The 9,627-nt window shown below is 31.8% G+C and overlaps 1 long non-coding RNA gene across 1 annotated transcript; it reads right to left on the bottom strand.

The window, feature by feature from the left end:
- Positions 1 to 274: 274 nt before the first annotated feature.
- LOC143063159 (uncharacterized) lies at positions 275 to 9,248 on the bottom strand. The gene is made up of 3 exons (XR_012974952.1): positions 9,051 to 9,248; positions 1,599 to 1,698; positions 275 to 1,011 (listed from the first exon to the last, which is right to left on the bottom strand). It is a non-coding gene; the product is annotated as an uncharacterized LOC143063159 (long non-coding RNA).
- Positions 9,249 to 9,627: the final 379 nt, after the last annotated feature.

Raw genomic sequence — 9,627 nt, 5'->3', positions numbered from 1 at the left:
TAGTAAATGGTTTCATTATTATCTTAATGTTGAGGAGATTTCCAACTATTTGATATACATCCATATCACATTCATAAATTGCTATTCCATGCTGAATGTTTGTTTGAATAACTGTCCTTCATTGCTGAAAATATGATGATAATTTTACATAGCTTAACATCCATTAACATTGTGGTGTTGCATGAGGATGTTTTTCTCATTCATTTTTTTTTATAAAATACTATGGAAATTATCAAAACCCATAAAAAGCAAACGTTTGAAAAAGAAGAATATCTAAACATTTTCCATATTTTATATTCACTAAATTTATGCTGACTGATTTAAATCATCTGTTTTTACCAATCTATACTGCTGGGCACTACACGTTTGGAATACAATGCCTTTTAGATCACTTGATTCCTCTTTAGGTCATTCTAGAGTGTGTCTTGCTGAAAGATTCACTTAAGGTTATTTCTGTTTTCTTTTTGATTTTTCGTTACATTTTTATCTTTTATCGCATTATTCTTAGGTTTGCTTTGCAGCATGTGTTTTAGTATCTTACACCGTTTTTTTTAATTGATTGCACATCACAAAACGAAAATAATTAGGTCATTATTTTACTGTTTTGAGTTATTGTTCGATGTTTCTTTGTTTCCGACTCTCAGTTACCCTCTTTCTCCCATCTGTGAATTGTTGCATTCTTTATTTCAATCCGTCCATCAATTTGTAAACAGCTTTCCCCCATCTCAATTAGAAGAATACCAGATTTAGGTATTTTCAATGAATATTGTGAACAATCATCTTTACAAACTGAAGTGCAATTTCCTGAGCAAACGTGATTGCAATCTTTCTCTAATGATGGAGCACAATCAAGTTTATAATGGTAATTAGTATCATAAATCGAACAAATTCTCGTAACTTCCCCTTTTCCATGTGTTTCAAAAACGCAGTGTATAGTATATTCCCCCTTGTAGGGAAGAAAACATTTCATGTAGCTCAGATTTTGGCAAGGAAAAGGAAATTGGCAAAAAGCTGTAAATATATAACAAGAATAATATCATACACGATCTTATAGTTAATAATTATTTTACATGTTGGCTAATTGAAGAAGGTATTTCTAAATGATTAATGCAAACAAAGGTTTATGCAGATACCTTTTTGACATGTGATTTTACTCATCATAGATACCAGGATTGAAATTCAGTATTCGCGCCAGATGCGCGTTTAGTCTATAAAAGATTTTTCAATGATGCTCGAATCTAAAAAAAAGTTTATAAGGACAAATTCAAATACCGGTTGATGTCCGACTTTTAACAATTGTTTTAATAATTCTTGGACCAAATGCTTGAACTATCTATAACATCTATTTTGAAATTTTTAACATTTTATTCTGGCATGAATCAGTACTCATTTTTTCTTATTAAAAAATCTGAAGTATTTTATTATTTTTATTCACTTTGTTTATCCCATTCTACGTTAAACATGTCTTTTTTCTGTAAATTTAATTAAAAAAGCAATAAAAAATCCGATTGGATTCAATTATAATGATCAGTATGTACGATTAATTGGAAAATCATAATTCGTGTTATACAAATCAATGTCAATTAAATCATACTAACGATCGTTTGATGGTGATGTATTCGAACCAATCTCACACACTTCTCCACCCTGTAAACATGACATATTGCTGGCATTTGATGTCAGTTCGCGATTATCATTCTGAAACAAAATATCCATTATTGTTTCATTTTATAAAACTGTCAGCAATAAGATGAACCACACCCTATGAATAAAATAAGAACGAAACACCCTATGGCAGACAGAATTTTTTTTTTATATAAATGGCTTTTCAAATAGTTTGTCCCGACTCCAGATAAAAACTGGGCGAAAACTGAAGTCAATCAATTGTTTTTGTGTACATATATATTGATAAAATGTTGTATACCAAAGATGGCCACGTACGACAGACAACTTGTGCAGATAGCTGTGATGGCATCCTTTCCATAACCGTGGTTTTATGTTCTGCTACAAACATGTTTCAAATTGTAGTTGAAAAATTTTATCAATCATATATTTTTGTTAGCATAATTTTTTCCTATAAAAATGATATAGATTCCATAACTGCAGCAAGTGTATTACGATATTTCTCTACTCCAGACAGTTAAATTTTAATATTTAAAGCGCCGAGCTTTTTAAAAAATTAAAATTGAACTGTTGAGAGTGGAGATCTTATGATTTTTATAGTTTCTTTCCAAAGATTTGAGGAAAGTTGTGTACTTTTGATGTGACGTCATCAGACATGGTCGCTTTTTTTCATGACGTCACAATAAGAAAATTCTGCAGAAAACAAGAAAATTTGACGTCACAATTAAATTTCAACCAATCATTTGCTGAGAACAAATTTTTCACTAGAGATTAGAAGTATTTTTCTCACACCGGTCAGAAAATGTGAATATAGCATGAAAATAAGTGAAGTTAAAATCTCATCTTTCTTCATTTTCGAAACACATATAGATTACAGCTTGTGACTAACAAAATTCAAATTAAAAGCACATAAAACATGTATGCAACAAAAACAATTTAACAATCAGTAATCTTATTCAGTTTCTATTTTACAGGAACTATATATATATTTCTGAAAAACTAATGTCAATATAAGTTGATGTAATAAATAGCACAGTTATAAAACAAATATAGATTGAATGATTCAGCAAGGAACACACACACATAAATTAATATGCCGTTTATATGTTCATAGCTTTTTTTCTTCATTTTTTTGTAATTTTCAAACTTTATTGAATTTAATTGTTTTATAAATAAACAAGTCCTTTTTATCAGCATATTGTTTTTACTCTATAGTCATACATTTTCTTTTCATTGCAAAATGACATTCATTTCCAAGATCATTCTAACTCACAATATTCGCATATTCTTTTATCTGTCTGATTTTGTTTTCCATGCAAACTTCGAAATAAAAGCTAATTGGAAAACTTCCTAGTTCGCCATATATGTTACAACAATATGTTACCCTCACGACACTTACCAAAGAGGAAATACTGAATAATTATAGGTCTGTTCTATGTTCATTTGGAATTTCAACCAAAGATGAAGAACTGGATGTTCCATCACTGTATTGGATACCTACATTTGTAAACTACATAAGTGTCCTTACAAACAACGGTACATTGCTGGTTCTTCCAAGTGCTCCACGAAACCTCTTTCAAAATTATTAACATCTATTTTATCCGCAATCATAGTCGGGCTTAAAAGTTATTCTGAAACTGCCTTTTTCTAGAGGTGGCTAGAATCAGATGTGGACACTAAAAATTCCAAAGATCTTTTAGAGTACATTCAAACTTAATCTCTCACATTTCTACACTTTACACAAGTATTCCACATTCCAAACGAAGAGACAAATTGAGAGAGTTGGAATTGTTTTGTTTCATAAAAAAGAATGGCCAACGTAGATACAAGTATCTTGTCTTAGGGAGGGATGCATCCTACTTTGTAAAGGATCACTCTGATTCAAACAAAAAATTCTCTGAATCTGACATTATCAAGATGCTTGATTTCTTGTTTGACAACATATTTATTACGTTCCGAGGACGTGTTTTTCAACAGACTGTCCGCATTCAAATGGGAACCATTGTGCCCCTCTTCTTGTCAACTTGTTTCTTTATTACTATGAGGCTGACATCATACAGGAACTTATTAGGAAGAAAGATAAAAAGTTAGCAATATCCTTTAACTTTACTTTCCGCTATATAGAGGATGTTCTGTCACAAAATAATTCAGAATTTGGTGACTATGTTGAACGCATCTATCCAATCGAACTAGAGACAAAGGGTACAGCAGATACAGTTAAGTCGGTCTCATATCTTGACTTACATCTAGAAATTGACAATGAGAGTCGGTTGAAAACAAAACTTTACGACAAAGCAGATGATTTCAGCTTTCCAATTGTGAACTTTCATTTCTAAGTAGCAACGTTCCAGCAACACCTGCAGACGGGATTTATGTATCCCACTTGATGCGATAATCCCGTGCTTGTATTTCCTATCATGATTTTCTTGATAGATGGTTGCTGCTCACAAGGAAGCTATTAAACCAAGAGTTCCAAATGGTGAAGTTAAAAACTTCCCTTCGTAAATTTAACTGACGCCATCACGTTTCACAGTTGATATCGGATATGTTCCTTACGCCGTAACTACAATCCCCTTCCCTTTCATTAATGTGACCTACCCAATAAGACTATTTACCGGATTTGTTATAACATGAGCAACACGACGAGTGTCACATGAAGAGCAGGATCTGCTTACTCTTCCGGAGCACCTGAGATCACCCCCAGTTTTTGGTTGGGTTCGTGTTGCTTATTCTTTAGTTTTATATGTTGTGTCATCTGTAAGGCTTTTTCATTTTAAGCCATGGCGTTGTCTGTTTATTTTCGATTTATGAGTTTGACTGTCCCTCTGATATCTTTCGTCCCTCTTTTAAATAGTTTGGAGTGTATCTGAAGAATGAAAAAGTAAAATAACAAAAAAAAAAAAAAAAAACGATCTCCAAGGAAATTCAAATAAAAAAAGTCCTTTATCAAAATTAAAAACCAATTGTTCAGAGAACAATTGAAGGTCTTTCCACCAGTAAGAATCTATTTAAAAATTAAAATAATAAAAATTGATTTTAAATGTCAGTTTCAGCGTCAAGTGACAGCTTATTGTATGCTGATTCCAAAAAAATATGGCTTCTATATAAAAAAAATAGGAGATAATCTTTTACTTTCAGTTTAAAAAGTTTACTTCCGGCATTGTTTGATAGTTTACTTGTCACTGATTCCAAAAATATATGGTTTTATATACTTTTACATTAATTTAGTACAAAAATAGCTACTTCCGGTTTACAAAATGTCAAAATCTGGAACGTTAAATAAGCATATGACCTTGAGCTCAAGGTCATAAACCAAGGACCTCAAATCAAAAGACTCTAGTCCTCTAATTTATATTCTAAATGAGTTATATTGCCATACGTATGATATTAGATATAAAAAGGGGGAACACTCGCATCAAATGTCTAGGTACCCTTTCGACTAAGATTTATGTGTTACGACATGTCGTAAATAACAATTTTGTGAAAATATTTTGTCGATATATTATATGATTTCTGAAAAAAGAGATAACAAGTCAAAATCAAAATTTTAATCATGACCTTGACCTCATTTTCATTTTTTTTTTACCAAGGACCTCAAATCGAAAGACCTTAGGCCTCTATCACTTATGGTTTTCCAGTTACAAATTTATTTCACTTATTTCAATACAAAAGGGGAAAATACTCTCATATGGGGTCTTCGTAAAGCTTCGGTCAAAATAAAACCTAACATCTTGAGGATATATTGAGCAATTTGGAAAAATAAAATCGTCGGTTTCTTTTACGGTTGCGGAGGAGATCTGATAACAAGAAAAACAGTGTTTGGGCAGATAACTCTTACAAAGAAAAGTGTTCGGTTAAACAGGGTGAGTTTCAAAAGCGTATAGACTGTATGTCATGTACAAAAAAACTAAGCGACATCTTTTGAAACATTTTTACACCGAAAGAAAAAAATTAGGCGGAAGAAAACAAAAATAATCAGAAGAAATTCAATAGGTCTTTCCACACGGAAAGGTGGAAAGACCTAATTAAATGGACAACTACTGTTATACTCCTGACTTGGTAAAGACATGTCTTTGTGTAGAAATTAATGGACTGGTAAAGGCAACAGAGGTTTACCGCTGTTCTGCCTGGTTTTATGGAATTTTGGGTTCTCAATGTTCTTCAACTTTGCACTTTGACTTTCTAACTAATTTGATCTGAGCGTCAATGATGAGTCTAATGTAGACGAGACGTATGATATCAAATTATAAACCTAGTACCTTTAATAACTATTCGCACCACCAGGTCGATGCAACAGCTGGTTGACGTTTCGTCCCCGAGTGTAACACCAGCCCACTCGTCAGCACTTCGGTGTTGACATGAATATCAATAACATGGTCATTTTGAAAAAAAACATCTGTTTACAAAAGTGTGAATTATACGGAATAATAAGGTTTTTATTATCTCAGTTATAGATTAACATAGCCGTAATTGGCACAACGTTTTGGAATTTCGGGTTCTCATTGTTCTTTAACTTTGTACATGTATTGCTTTCTAATTATTTTGATCTGTGCGTCGCTGGTGAGTCTAATGAAGAAGAAACGCGCGTATGGCCTATCAAATTGTAAGCCAGGTCTGCATTCAATATCGTAGCGACTACATAGGGCTTCGTAGATTTATGACTATTGAACGTGTAGCTAGCCTAGCTGCTACATAGATATTTATAGCAGATAGGCTTGGTAGTCGTTCAATAGCCATAAATCTACGTAGCTCTATGTAGCCGCAACGATATTGAACGCAGCCCTGGAACCTTTGATATCTTTGTATGGCTTCTTAACCTCTCACTTATTTTATGGTCACATAAAATGCCATTATCTTTACAACGTTGTGTACATAAATCAAAAATACATAATATGTAAATTTTTCAAAAATAGGGGTACAGCAGTTAACATTGTGTTATAACCTTAATCACTATAAAACAAACAAATATTTCAAAAAATACAAGCAAAATGGCAATAGACAAAGCACATAAGCAAAAATGACAGACAAGACTACAAAAAAAGAGAACACAGCACCATACCACACTAGAGGAATGAATAAGTACTGAGCCATGCCAAAAGGATATCATCAAAAATGGACTAAACAGTAAAGGTTAACAATTCAAAAAGACAAATAAAGTAAATTTGGTTCGGAATATATATCAGCAAGTTCTTTAAAATTTTCGATGAATTTTTCTTTGGCATAACCCGCCTTCATACACCGCTCACTTTTCATAACATCTGAGTAGCAGCTTCAACTCAAGGAATATCGTATGAGTTGGGAAATGTATATCCTATATGTAGGTGAAATTCTTATATTGCTACTAATTATAAGGTGGGGTTAATTGATAATTTCAAATTTAAAATCGTCTCGCTTGTCATAGTTTGTGATATTGAGTTGACCGTTCATGTCAAATTGAGATATAAATCTAAAAATGAGGCGGATGATATCATGTATTTTTTCTTAATTTCTAGTTCTGGCGGATATATTAATGAAACCCTTTCAGGAAAGTTCGAATTCTTTATGAAGAAAAGGTTTATAATATTTTCAGTATTTCCATATCCCAACAATTGTAAAATAAAAAGTAAGATCTCCAAAATACTGAACTCCGGGGAAAATTCAAACGGAAAGTCCCTAATCAAATGGCAAAATCAAAAGATCAAACACATCAAACGAATAAAACCAATTTTAACTGATTTATTAAACAAATCTAATTTAAAACTTATTTATAAACTACGGAGTTTTCCTATTTTAACTTTAAACAAGGCTCTCAAAGCTGTTTTGCTACATGCTTTTTGATCAATTTTTGAATGATACATTTTTAGACAAATTAACTCCAAGATAATTAAACTCATCAACAATATCTTAGTCAGTGTTGTCAAGATCAAATTCAAGATTTACATGTTTACTACCATACAAAAAAATCATAATTATGGTCTCGTTAACACTGTCTTGTAGTTTCTAAGCGTTACAATATGACGAACATTTCATTAGAGGTGATTGAAGTCATGCTAATCAAATACATAAAGTGTCCCTGTTCATGGACATATCGACAAAATATCTTGTCTACCAATTGTATTATATATACACTGTTTATCAATATCAATATGATAAGGTACAGTGTGCACTGAATTAGTGCATATTTTTTATTTAGGGGCCAACTGTAGCTCGCATCCGGCTGCGGAAGTTTACTGCTATCTTGAAGACCCATTGTTGGCCTTGGGCTGGTTTTTTTTCTGCTCTGTGGACGGGTTGTTGCCTCTTTTACACATTCCTCATTTCCATTCTCAATTTTATTTAGTGGCTGTTGTGGGTTGGTGTCTGTTGAATATGTTTTCCGTTGACTGTTTTTGTCATAAATTAGCCAGTCAGTTTTTTTCGTTTTAAATATTTCGCCTTGTGTCAGTTTGGCTTTCATATCTGAGTATACGGTACATGATTTGCTTGTTATTGAAACCCGTATATTTACATATTTTGCTTACTTTCATGTCATTTAAGTCCCTATGGGTATCTGTCTCATTGACAATCATCTCCTTCTCATATACATATCTTCGTTTTGGTATTTGTCTTTTTGTTTTATTCGGTTTTATCATTGACAGTATAATTCAAATGGGTTATTTGTTTAATTTATCAACAAAACGTTAGTTAAGCAAATTTAAAATAGAAACAACACTAAATGACCAATCTGCACCATGAATGCCATAAGTAAGTAAAAAGTCACAAAAACCCGAACCGGGATGCATAGATAATGAGTCACGTCAAAAGTCATACCACCAAAAGAAACATAACAACATTTTATTTCTGACTGTAGCGGCAATGCAATTTTCATTATCAAAATGTTTTTATATAATTTTTCAAATATCGTAGATGTTCTGTACCGACATGATTGTTGTAATTTTGTTCCAACAGTATCTTACAATCCAGTATTAGCAAATTTTTTATCCTTCAATCTTCATTGTGTTTCGTCAAAAACCAATATTTATAAGGATGAATACTATCTAAGAAAGCTCAAGAGACAACTTCGTTAGGACAAAACATCCGGATAAACGATAATGAACAATAGAGAGTATCTTTCCATTATCCTGGTATTTGAAACAAAGAGGACGACGATATTGCACGTTATCTATTAAAACCAAATGATCATGTGAAAAAACACATACCAAGGTAACAGTTTTATCTTGTGTTTATAGATCATATAATTAACAGATAGACTTTTTTTGCTAATGATTCAAATTGTTCTAAAAAGTAATGAAACAAGAACAGCGAACTAAAAATTAAATTCATAACGGAAAGTCCCTTACTGCTTGAAAAAATCAAAAGCTCAAACACATCAAAGAAATGAACAGACAACTGAGTCAGACATATACCTGACTTGGAACAGGCATAGTAATAAACTTTTTTATACGTACCTTTACACTAATAGCAATCAATGCTATTACAAAACTAATCAGCAGTATGAATAGAGCAACTGAAAGTGTCTGCAAGAATTTTATGTTTGATAAGTACAAACGACACGAACGTGATCCCGAAGTAGTAAGTTGATTTCCATGGCTCATCGGTATCATATTTTGTGTATCCATAATAAAGCCACTTTCAATGTATTAAATTAAGCTATTTCATCTCATATGATAAATCTTTATTATCTTGTGTGCCTATATAACGTATATTTATATATTCATGTTCAAAATCCTCATTGTAGAATTTTCTTTTCTATATTTAGAAGTTGTAAAGTACAAAATTAAAAAAAAATGTTTTAAATGTGTACATCAAATAATTCAGTCAGAATAACAATACCTTTAATAACAAAGTAATTAATATCCTGAATAAAAGAAAAGTATAAATTCCAAAGGGATTTACCACGTCTATTTTAAGCATTACTTATGTTGTGTAAATTCAGAGGCAATATTTTATATATAGTTATTATCTTCATAGAATAAGAACCAAATATTTTATGACACAATTTATTAGTTTTTGTTTTTGTAATTC

Source organism: Mytilus galloprovincialis, chromosome 2, assembly GCF_965363235.1.
Source record: "Mytilus galloprovincialis chromosome 2, xbMytGall1.hap1.1, whole genome shotgun sequence".
Classification (NCBI taxonomy): Eukaryota; Metazoa; Mollusca; class Bivalvia; order Mytilida; family Mytilidae; genus Mytilus; species Mytilus galloprovincialis.
The sequence above is the reverse complement of the archived record's forward strand: the minus strand, read 5'-3'. Positions and strand labels throughout refer to the sequence as shown.